The following is an 8027-nucleotide window of genomic DNA, read 5'->3' on the forward strand; positions in this document are numbered from 1 at the left end:
TCCGATGGGGTATTCATATGGATATTAAAGTCCCCCATTATAATTATATTATCGGCATGCGTCACTAGATCAGCAACAAACTCTGAGAATTCATTGATAAAGTCCGAATAGGGCCCTGGGGGGCGGTAGATAACAGTCGGGTATAGAGGCAGCGGTGTGACAGACCTCATAGTAAGCGCCTCAAACGATTTATATTTATTATTTATGTTAGGACTAAGGTTAAAGTTTTCGTTGTATATTAGTGCGACCCCCCCCCCCCCCCACCCCACCCCTTTTAAGGGGACGGGCAATATGCGCATTCGTATAGTTAGGAGGAGATGCCTCATTTAGTTCAAAAAAGTCGTCCGGTTTAAGCCAGGTTTCGCTGAGACCGATGACGTTAAGATTGTCGTCTCTTATGACCTCATTAACTAATAAAGTTTTGGGAGACAATGATCTTATGTTTAAAAAAACCTATATTATAGGTAGTGGGCTGTTTTTAGAGAATCTTTGATCAAATTATCCGTAATAGCAATATTAATAATGTTGTGTTTATCATGCCCAGTGCACTTAAAATAATTACGACTATATCTAGGAATTGATACGACGAGAATTTTCCGATAGTTTGTGTGGTGCTTTGATAAACTGAACGCATCATAGTTTGCCACCTCAGTAGAACGTATGTCCAACTCCGAAACAATCAAAGCAGAAAAAACTTGTTGTAACTTAACTGACTCCTTAACTAGGCCAGTAGTTTTGTGTCTTCCTTTTAAATCCGGCTTCAGGATGGAGGGGAGCGGTGTTCTGTGGGGATTAGCCTTTTGCTTTGTTTTTAGCCCCGCTCGGCATCCGATCACACCGCTGGCGTCTGTTCCGTAGACGGCCCCCGCTGGTACTATACTCCCCTCCTTCACAGCACTGTATTCCCGTGCTAGCTAGCAGGTCTAGCAAGCACATGTCTATCAGTCCAAAACGGCCCGATCTGTCCACATCCAGGAGTGTCTGGCGGTCGTAAGTGATCATGGAGTGACCACGCTGTAAGCCAGCCATGAAATTTGCAGAATTGTCCGGTACTTCTGCCAAATGTTCCATCTTTAGCAAGAGCTCCACGATATCGCAGCCCGTCCGGGCGCCCCCATCTTGGAACATCCAAAGCAAAATCCGTGTAGTTAGTCCGCCATGATTATCAGGTCAAACAACGCTAGTGCGCCTGACTGTTTTTCACTAATTAAAAAATTAGACTGTTACAAATCATTTGGAATTTGATCGTGAATTATCATTATACCGTTTTTTGTTACATCTCTCCTCCGTTAACAAGTAAAAAGACATGGGCGGTCACGGCAATTTTTTGGCTCCTATGTTGGCCATTTTTTTAGGGCGTTACTGCAAAGGACGTATATAAAGGTATATATGTATATAGTTATATAGATATATATATATGTAGTAGTGTTGTAACTATACCAATATTTTGGTACCGGTACTAAAATTATTTCGATACTTTTCGGTACTTTTTTAAATAAAGAGGATCACAAAAAAAAGGGATTATTGGCGTTATTTTAACAAAAAAATCTCAAGTTACATTAAACATGTTTCTTATTGCAGTTAAGTCCTTAAATAAAATAGTGAACCTACTAGACAACTTGTCATTTAGTAGTAAGTAAACAAACACAGACCCCTAATTAGTCAGCTGAGGTAAGCAGAAACATATTGTCATTTATCTAACTATTATTTCGTCAACATTATGAGGCACAAACTGTAAAAATTGATTATTAATCTACTTGTTCATTTAGTTTTGGATGGTACCACAAATTTGGGTATCAATCCGATACCAAAATCATATATTGGTGAAATACAACTTAAGGGGATTAACAAGCATCTGGCTTGTTAATCGCTAGCTGACAACTTGTAACCTAATTACTATATAAATGCATCTGGTGTGATAATTGCTAGCTGACAACTAACACCCTAATTGCTAGCTGACAACTTTTAACTTAATTGCTAGGTAATTGTATCTGGTGTGATCATCGCTAGCTGACAACTAACACCCTATGTGCTAGTAGGCAAGTGGTGTGCTAATTGCTAGCTGGCAAATAGTCACATAATTGCTATATAATTGTATCTGCCTTGATAATTGCTAGCTGACGACTAACAACCTATGTGGTAGGAGGCAAGTGGCATGCTAACTGCTAGCTGGCAAATAGTCACCTAATTGCTATATAATTGCATCTGACATTATAATCGCTAGCTGACAACTAACACCCTAATTGCTAGATGACAACTTGTAACCTTGATTGCTAAGCAATTGCATCTGGCCTGATAATTGCTAGCTGACAACTAACATTCCAAACGCTAGCTGACAACTTGTAACCTAATTGCTATATAAATGCATCTGGTGTGATAATCGCTAGCTGACAACTAACACCATAATTGCTAGCTGACAACTTTTTACTTAATTGCTAGGTAATTGTATCTGGTATGATCATTGCTAGTTGACAACTAACACCGTTTGTGCTAGTAGGCAAGTGGTGTGCTAATTGCTAGCTGGCAAATAGTCAAGTAATTGCTATATAACTGCATCTGCCTTGATAATTGCTAACTGACGAGTAACAACCTATGTGCTAGGAGGCAAGTGGCAAACTAATTGCTAGCTGACAACTAAGAACCTATGTGCTAGGAGGCAAGTGGCATGCTAATTGGTAGCTGGCAAATGGTCACCTAATTGCTATATAATTGCATCTGGCATGATAATCGGTAGCTGACAACTGACAACCATTATGCTCGTAGGCAAGTGGCATGCTAATTGCTACCTGGCAAATAGTCACGCAATTGTTATATAAATGCATCTGGCTTGTTAATCGCTATCTGACAACTAACACCCTAATTGCTAGATGACAACTTGTAACCTTGATTGCTAAGCAATTGCATCTGGCCTGATAATTGCTAGCTGACAACTAACATTCCAAACGCTACCTGACAACTTGTAACCTAATTGCTATATTAAATGCATCTGGTGTGATAATCGCTAGCTGACAACTATCACCATAATTGCTAGCTGACAACTTTACTAACACTCCAAACGCTAGCTGACAACTTGTAACCTAATTGCTATATTAAATGCATCTGGTGTGATAATTGCTAGCTAACAATTTGTAACCTAATTGCTAGGCAATTACATCCGGCATTATAATCTTTACCTGACAACTAAATCCTAGCTGACAACTTGTAACCTGATTTCTAGGTAATGGTAGCTGGTGAGATAATCTCTAAGTGACAACTAACACTCTAATCGCTAGCTGACAACTTGTAACCTAATAGCTAGGAAATTGCATCTGGCGTGATAAACGTTAGCTGACAACTAACACCCTATATGCCATCTGACAACTTGTAACCTGATTGCTAGGTAATTGTAGCTGGTGTGATAATCTCTACCTGACAACTAACACTCCAATCGCTAGCTGACAACTTGTAACCTAATTGTATCTGGTGGGATAAATGCTAGCTGACAACTAACACTGTAATCGCTAGCTGACAACCTGTAACCTAATTGCTCTGTACTTGCATCTGGCATAATAATCTGTAGTTGACAACTAACACTCTAATCGCTAGCTGACAACTTGTAACCTAATTGTATCTGGCGGGATAAATGGTAGCTGTCAACTAACACTGTAATCGCTATCTGACAACTTGTAACCTAATTGCTATATACTTGCATCTGGCATAATAATCTCTAGTTGATAACTAACACTCTAATCGCTAGCTGACAATTTGTAACCTCATTTCTAGGTACTTGCATCTGTTTGATATAATTGCTAGCTGACAACTAGCTCTTTATATGCTACCTGACAACTTGTGACCTGATTTCTAGGTAACTGGAGCTGGTGTGATAATCTCCAGCTGACAACTACCACTCTAATCGCTAGCTGACAACTTCTAAACTAATTGCTAGGTAATTGCATCTGGCATGATAATTTCTATCTGACACCTAATAATGTAATCGCTAGCTGACAACTAACAACCTATGTGCTAGTAGGCAAGCGGTTTGCTAATCGCTAGCTGACAACTAACACCCTAACTGCTAGCTGACAATTTGTAACCTAATTGCTATATAAATGCATCTGGTGTGATAATCACTATCTGACAACTAACACTCTAATTGCTAGCTGACAACTAACACCCTATGTGCTATTAGGAAAGTTGTGTGCTAATCGCTAGATGACAGCTAACACCCTAATTGCTAGCTGACAACTTGTAACCTAATTGCCAGGTAATTGCATCTGGCATGATAATTCATAGCTGACAACTAACACTCTAATCGCTAGCTGACAACTTGTAACCTAATTGCTATATGAATGCATTTTGTGTGATAATCCCTAGCTAACAATTTGTAACCAAATTGCTATGCAATTGCATCTGGCTTGTTAATCGCTCGCTGACAACTAACACTAATCGCTAGCTGACAACTTGTAACTTAATTTCTAGGTAATTGCATCTGGCGTGATAATCGCTAGCTGACAAATAACACCTTATATGCTATCTTACAACTTGTAACCTGATTTCTAGGTAATTGTAGCTGGTGTGATAATCTCTAGCTGACAACTAACACTCTAATCGCTAGATGACAACTTGTAACCTCGTTTCTAGGTAATTGCATCTGGCGTGATAATCGCTAGCTGACAACTAACACCCTATATGCTATCTGACAACTTGTAACCTGTTTTCTAGGTAATTGTAGCTGGTGTGATAATCTCTAGCTGACAACTAACACTCTAATCGGTTGCTGACAACTTGTAACCTGATTGCTAGGTAATTGCATCTGGCGTGATAATCTCTAGCTGACAACTAACACTCCAATCGCTAGCTGACAACTTGTTGCCTACTTGCATCTGGCGTAATAATCCCCAGCTGACAACCAACACTCTAATCGCTAGCTGACAACTAACACTCTATGTGTTATCTGATAACTTGTAACCTAATTGCTAGGCGATTGCATCTGGAGTGATAATCTCCAACTCACTGTCAACTAACACTCTAATCGGTAGCTGACAAGTAACAATCTAATCGGTAGCTGACAACTTGTAACCTAATTGCTACGTAATTGCATCTGGCCTGATACTATCTAGCTGACAACTAACACTCTAATCACTAGCTGACAACTTGTAGCCTAATTGCAGCTGGCGTGATAATCGCTAGCTGACAACTAACACTGTAATCGCTAACTGACAACTAACACCCTATGTGTTAGCTGACAACTTGTAATTTAGTTGCTTGGCGATTGCATCTGGCGTGATAATCTCCAACTCACTGACAACTAACACTCTAATCGCTAGCTGATAACTAACACTCTAATCGCTAGCTGACAACTTGTAACCTAATTGCTACGTAATCGCATATTGCGTAATAATCCCTAGCTGACAACCAACAGTCTAATCGCTAGCTGACAACTAACACTCTAATCGCTAGCTGACAACTAACACCCTATGTGTTAGCTGACAACTTGTAACCTAGTTGCTAGGCGATTGCATCTGGCGTGATAATCTCCAACTCACTGACAACTAACACTCTAATCGCTAGCTGACAACTTGTAACCTAATTGCTAGGTAATTGCATCTGGCGTGATAATCTCTAGCTGACAACTAACACTCCAATCGCTAGCTGACAATTTGTGGCCTAATTGCAGCTGGCGTAATAATCCCTAGCTGACAACCAACACTCTAATCGCTATCTGACAACTAACACTCTAATCGCTAGCTGACAACTAACACCCTAGTGTTAGCTGACAACTTGTAACCTAGTTGCTAGGCGATTGCATCTGGCGTGATAATCTCCAACTCACTGACAACTAACCCTCTAATCGCTAGCTGACACCTAACAATCTAATCGGTAGCTGACAACTTGTAACCTAGTTGCTACGTAATTGCATCTGGCGTGATAATATCTAGCTGACAACTAACACTCTAATCGCTAGCTGACAACTTGTAGCCTAATTGCAGCTGGCGTCATAATCGCTATCTGACATCTAACACTATAATCGCTAGCTGACAACTAACACTCTAATTGCTAGCTGACAACTAACACCTTATGTGTTAGCTGACAACTTGTAACCTAGTTGCTAGGCGATTGCATCTGAGGTGATAATCTGTAACTCACTGACAACTAACACTCTAATCGCTAGCTGTCAACTAACACTCTAATCGCTAGCTGACAACTTGTAACATAATTGCTACGTATTTGCATCTGGCGTGATAATATCTAGCTGACAACTAACACTCTAATCGCTAGCTGACAACTTGTAGCCTAATTGCAGCTGGCGTCATAATCGCTATCTGACATCTAACACTATAATCGCTAGCTGTCAACTAACACTCTAATCGCTAGCTGACAACTTGTAACATAATTGCTACGTATTTGCATCTGGCGTGATAATATCTAGCTGACAACTAACACTCTAATCGCTAGCTGACAACTTGTAGCCTAATTGCAGCTGGCGTCATAATCGCTATCTGACATCTAACACTATAATCGCTAGCTGACAACTAACACTCTAATCGCTAGCTGACAACTAACACCTTATGTGTTAGCTGACAACTTGTACCCTAGTTGCTAGGCGATTGCATCTGGCGAGATAATCTGTAACTCACTGTCAACTAACACTCTAATCGGTAGCTGACAACTTGTAACATAATTGCTACGTATTTGCATCTGGTGTGATAATATCTGGCTGACAACTAACACTCTAATCGCTAGCTGACAACTTGTAGCCTAATTGTATCTGGCGTGATAATCGCTAGCTGACAACTAACACTCTAATCGCTAGCTGAAAACTAACACTCTATGTGTTAGCTGACAACTTGTAACCTAGTTGCTAGGCGATTGCATCTGGCGTGATAATCTGTAACTCACTGACAACTAACACTCTAATCGCTAGCTGTCAACTAACACTCTAATCGCTAGGTGACAACTTGTAACATAATTGCTACGTATTTGCATCTGGCGTGATAATATCTAGCTGACAACTAACACTCTAATCGCTAGCTGACAACTTGTAGCCTAATTGCAGCTGGCGTCATAATCGCTATCCGACATCTAACACTATAATCGCTAGCTGACAACTAACACTCTAATCGCTAGCTGACAACTAACACCTTATGTGTTAGCTGACAACTTGTAACCTAGTTGCTAGGCGATTGCATCTGGCGTGATAATCTGTAACTCACTGTCAACTAACACTCTAATCGGTAGCTGACAACTTGTAACATAATTGCTACGTATTTGCATCTGGTGTGATAATATCTAGCTGACAACTAACACTCTAATCGCTAGCTGACAACTTGTAGCCTAATTGTATCTGGCGTGATAATCGCTAGCTGACAACTAACACTCTAATCGCTAGCTGACAACTAACACCTTATGTGTTAGCTGACAACTTGTAACCTAGTTGCTAGGCGATTGCATCTGGCGTGATAATCTGTAACTCACTGACAACTAACACTCTAATCGCTAGCTGACAACTAACACTCTAATCGCTAGCTGACAACTAACACCCTATGTGTTAGCTGACAACTTGTAACCTAATTGCTAGGCGATTGCATCTGGTGTGATAGTCTCCAACTCACTGTCAACTAACACTCTAATCGCTAGCTGACAACTTGTAGTCTAATTGCAGCTGGCGTGATAATCGCTGGCTGACAATTAAAACTGTAATCGCTAACTGACAACTAACACCCTATGTGTTAGCTGACAACTTGTAATTTAGTTGCTTGGCGATTGCATCTGGCGTGATAATCTCCAACTCACTGACAACTAACACTCTAATCGCTAGCTGATAACTAACACTCTAATCGCTAGCTGACAACTTGTAACCTAATTGCTACGTAATCGCATATTGCGTAATAATCCCTAGCTGACAACCAACAGTCTAATAGCTAGCTGACAACTAACACTCTAATCGCTAGCTGACAACTAACTCTAATCGCTAGCTGACAACTAACACCCTATGTGTTAGCTGACAACTTGTAACCTAGTTGCTAGGCGATTGCATCTGGCGTGAT

The sequence above is a fragment of the Nerophis ophidion genome, linkage group LG23 (genome assembly GCF_033978795.1).
Source record: "Nerophis ophidion isolate RoL-2023_Sa linkage group LG23, RoL_Noph_v1.0, whole genome shotgun sequence".
NCBI lineage: Eukaryota > Metazoa > Chordata > Actinopteri > Syngnathiformes > Syngnathidae > Nerophis > Nerophis ophidion.